Raw genomic sequence first — 5049 nt, forward strand, 5'->3', positions numbered from 1 at the left:
GGGAGTACATTCTGAGGAATGTGTTGTTAGGCGGTTTTGATCGTTGTCATGGCAACATCAGATGGTATAACCTATTGCTCTTAGCCTACAAAATCATGCAGCATGTTACTGAACTCAGTACTGTAGATGACTGTAACACAAGAGTAAATATTCGTGTATCTAAATATATCTAAGCATAGGAAAGGTACAGTAAAATATGCTATAAAAAATAAAAAATGGTACACTTGTATAGCACACTCATGATGAATGAACCTTGTAGGACTAGAAGTTGCTCTAGGTGAGGCAGCAAGTGAGTGGTAAGTGAATGTGAAGGCCTACGCTATTACTGTATGCTATTGTAGACCATATTTATTTATTTACTTTAACTTTATTTTTAATTTTTAAATAATTTTTATTTAAAAAATCACATTTAATTACTGTAAATCTTTACAATGTGCAATATGACTTTTTCCCAATATGAGTACAGTGCATATTAGTCAAGTCAAAGGCATTACCATATATCAATGATGATATACTTTATCATCAGCAGGTAACTTTTCATTTTGTGTTTATTAAATGTGGTATTTGTTTTTTTACCTGTTCCTTCCTTCCCGCCACCTATTACCCACTTCCTATTACCCCCACACACTCTCTCTAGTATCTAAGTTGCCTTCCCTGATATTATACCTTCCAATCTTTCAGTTTCTGCTGTAGAGCACAGTCATTCGGTACATATTGAGTTGGGTCACATAATGATTTGTCTTTCACAGTCTGGCTTGCTTCACTTAGCATTAAATCTTCCATATTTGTCCACTTTCTTTCAATCATCAGGGTCTCATTGTTTTTTTTTCTTGGAAAGGTTTTTCGCTATAGGGCGCGTACACTCACCAGACAAACAGAGAGAGATATAGAGACAGAAAGCGAGAAATCACCCCCCAGGGGGAATGGTCACGCTGCAATCCCTTCTCCTCCATTCTCCTCTTGGGATCTTGGGCACGCATGCACACGCGCCCAGCGTGAGTTTTAAGCCACCGGGTCCGGGACGCGAACCGCGGTCGACTACGTGGGAGTCCAGCGACATAGCCATTACGCTAACTACTGGTTCCCGGTCTCATTGTTTTTTATGGCTGAGTAGTATTCCAGAGTACGTGTCTCACATTTTTTTCAACTCTCTCTGTAGACTATATTTGTTTATTTATGTACTTACCAGTCACAGTGCCAGGTTCAGAACTCAAACTCCATGACTGGCCATGTGGGATCCAGCTGCCTTTACCATGCCACTGGTTGGTCCACTACGGAAGATTTTATAATCACTGTGTACTTAAGCTACACTACATTCACTAAAAATTTCTTTCTTCACTAAGTTAACTTTATTGTAACTTTTTGACTTTACTAAACTTTTTTATTTCCAAAAATTTTGACTCTTACAATAACACTTAGCTTAAAACACAAACACATTGTGTAGTTATGCAAAAATATTTTCTTTATATCCTTATTATTCTAAAACTTCTCTGTTTTAAAATGAATTTTTTTAACTTTTGAACTTTTTTTGTTAAAAACTAAGACACAAACACACATTAACCTAAGCCTACACACTATCACCATCATTCACCTCCGCATCTGTTTTTTTAAAAAACATTTATTTATTTATTTGAGGTGAGTTTTAAGCTGCTGGGTCTAGGACTTGAACTGTGGTTGACCATGTGGGAATCCAGCACCTTAACCACCACACCACCTGCTGCTCTACCCCGCCTTTTTAAGTATTAACTCTCATTCACATTTTTAGTGCAAATATATCCATATTTTAAAAACTTTGAAAGCAAATTTTTTAACTCTTTAAATCACTAGTGATTTAATGCAAGTCAAAATGGTGTTTAAAATAGATTGAATAGATACAGAAAAAAAAGTCAAGTCTCATTTTTTAAGCCCTTCCCTCAAAAGTAAAGCTCAGGAAAGAAGAAAACGTGGTTAAAAAGTAAATAGAAAATTCATAGAGCTGCTTCTAATATGTAGAATAAGGCAAAAGTGACAGTGTCTTCTGCGGACTTGATTATAAAAGACATTGTGGCTTTAGCTTCTTTCTCTTGGATCATTTATTTGCTCTGGAGAAAAAAAAGCTGCCATGCTGTAAGGACACTCAAAAATAATCATACAGCCACAGCCTTTCTCAGCAATCAGATCAGAAATACATCCTCTGTCCCCGGTGGAGCCTTGAGATGACCATTCCTAGTTGACAGAAACCTTGAACCAGAATGCCCGCTCAGCTGCTTCCAAATTTCAGACTCACAGGAACTAAGAAATAATAAATGTTTATTGTTTTAAGCTGCTATGTTTTGGGGAATTTGGATTATGTAGAAATGTACAGCCTCCTTTAGTCTCATCATAGCAACCACATGGATGCTTTAAAAATATATCAGATCAGGACCAGCACGTGGCTAGTGATTAAGGTGCTGGATTCCCACATGGCAGATGGCGGTTTGAGTCCCTGATCCAGCAGCTTGAAACTCACACCAGGCATATGTACATTCCCCAAATCCTAAGAGAAGAATGGAGGAGAAGGGCTTGCTGCATGCCCACCCTCCCTGGGGAGGTGATTTCTCACTTTGTCTCTCCGGCGAGCACATGCGCCCTATTGCAAAAAATCTCTCGTAAAAAAATGTTGAATCATGTCCCTCGTAACTTCTCATAATTTTCCAGTGGCTCCCTGTTTCCCTCAAAGAAATCCAGAGGCTTTTACGGCCTACAAAGGTCTATATGATCTGAACTCCTCTACTTTTTCCTCACTGACTCATCCCTCCCTTCCCCTTTGCTTACTTAACTCCACATAGTCTACTCTTTTTGATTGTTTCTTAAACATCCCAGGATAGCGTCCACTCTAGAGCCTTTGTATTGGTATTTCCTGCCAAGCACAAAGCCCAAATATCCACACAGTTAATTCCACATGTAAATCTACACACGTTACTGTTCCAATAAGCTATATTCTGATCACCCTATTTATTTAAAATGGAACTCTCTATGCCCTCCATCCTACTTTAATGCACACTAGCATTTCGTAATTTACTTTAAAACATTTTTATGAAATTTAAGGCTTATTGTTTACAGTTTCTCTCTCTCAAACTGCAGATAACTTTCTAATTTGTTTACTGACATATCTCACGTACCTATGTGGTATATGGCAGATCGTATATACTTAATATGTATTGGGTGACTAATTTCCTCTTTCTTGGCATCTAACTTTTTAAAAGCACATTTGTTTTTATTTATAGATAACTACCACATGAATTATAAAGCTGTAAAGAATATTAGAATGAAACTTGGAATGGAACTTGAATAGGTGTATGGTGCTCTGGCTAAGAATAAACACTGTTCCTACATATTATGGCTAGTGAGAACATTATAACAGGGAATTGTGATTATTCAAAATATATTCAGAACTTATTGAATCTCTGCTTTAGAAATAACTGTATATAGTGTTTGAAAAGAATTCAAAAAAATAAATAATAGCAAATATACACATGTGTATTAGAATTCATAAAAGCTGCATTTTGTAAAGTTAATCAGCTGTATTAAAAAATGACGCAAATCTGAAACAAGATGCGTATTATATAAAAAGGAACATTGTGAGATTTGCTTTGCTGCATTATATCCACAGTTTAATCCACAAAATTTCCTTTTAATTATCATTTAGACAGAAGCATGCAAATAGCCTTATGATCTTCTTAAGAGTCTTTCCCAAATCCATTAAGACTATCCTCATCTTTTCAGGAACTAAGCAGGTATTTGGGGGGCAGCTTCCTCCTCTACATCAACTTGGTTCACGTTAATTTCTGCAAGTGTCTGGCTGAATGCTGCCCATTTGTCATTGCAGGGAACAGCAATCTGCTCTTCTACATCATCTGTAACAATCTGTCCTTTGGATTCACCCATGGCAACCTCTCTTCCAGAATGGGTCCATCTTACATGATTAAGAGGATTACCCTTCACAGAAATGCTTGCAGTTGGTACCTCTGTGTCATTGAGATTCCACAAATCCAGTCTCCTCATGTCATCCACACAGGCAAACAGAGCGGGGTGGGTGAGTGACCATGTAACGTCATAAACAGTCTGAATTATCTTCAAATGAGTACAAAGCCTAGTTATTCTTAGTTGTCCAAAGGTTTACTGTCCAGTCAAATGATGAAGTGTTGAAGAGATGTGAGAAGTATACTGCTCCCACAGCTGGGTGACAATGGATGCCAGTGATTGGCATATGATTGGTCCTTGATACCCCTCAAACATGTCACTAATTCCAGCTTTGCTGCCATGGAAGCATGCTGTGTACATAGAACTGTCTTCTCTCCCAACAACAAAGTTGTTGACATTTCCAACAGGGAAGGACATAGGTGTCACAGCTATTGCCTTTGACTGTTTATGAACCAACTCCATGCGACCCTGTGGGTGAGAAAGCATGTCCAGGCTCCATGAACAAATTTTTCCATCAGTAGAGATGCTAATCAGATTGTGAGCATTTTGCATTCCAACAACACTTATACAATATACAGGGTGTGTGTGTTCAGCAGCCAACAGTGGAGTTCTCCGCACTGGAGTTCTTTTATTACTACGGTTATCCCAAAGTACAATTTGGTCTGAATATGTACCATCGTCAATTTGGATGAAATTTCGGAAATGTAACTGACATCACATCTGACATCAATTTGGATGAAATTTTGGAAATGTAACTGACATCACATCTGACTGGCAGTGAAACACATACTCTGGGGTAGTTTTTTTTTTATTTCATATTTCATGCAAGGGCCGCATCACCACCAGGCTCATGAGGTACATATTCATTGTTATTGTAGGAAGTCACGAGTAACTCTGGATACCGGGACGACCAATCCAAACTATTCAGGACCTGATGTTTGACCATTTGTCAAAAATTGTCCATTTATTTATTTATTTATTTATTACTATTATTTTTTTTGAGAGGTTTTTGCTATAGGGTGCGTGCGCTCGCCAGACAGACAGAGAGATAGAAAGTGAGAAATCACCCCCCAGAGGGGATGGCCGCGCTGCAATCCCTTCTCCTCC

General features: G+C 38.1%; 1 pseudogene; it reads right to left on the reverse strand.

Annotated features, from left to right (window-relative positions):
- Positions 1-3747: 3747 nt before the first annotated feature.
- Positions 3748-5049, reverse strand: part of LOC102502321 (cytoplasmic dynein 1 intermediate chain 2 pseudogene) — a 33360-nt pseudogene continuing 32058 nt past the window's right edge.

The sequence above is a fragment of the Tupaia chinensis genome, unplaced genomic scaffold (genome assembly GCF_000334495.1).
Source record: "Tupaia chinensis unplaced genomic scaffold, TupChi_1.0 Scaffold000111_1, whole genome shotgun sequence".
In the NCBI taxonomy this organism is placed as follows: domain Eukaryota; kingdom Metazoa; phylum Chordata; class Mammalia; order Scandentia; family Tupaiidae; genus Tupaia; species Tupaia belangeri.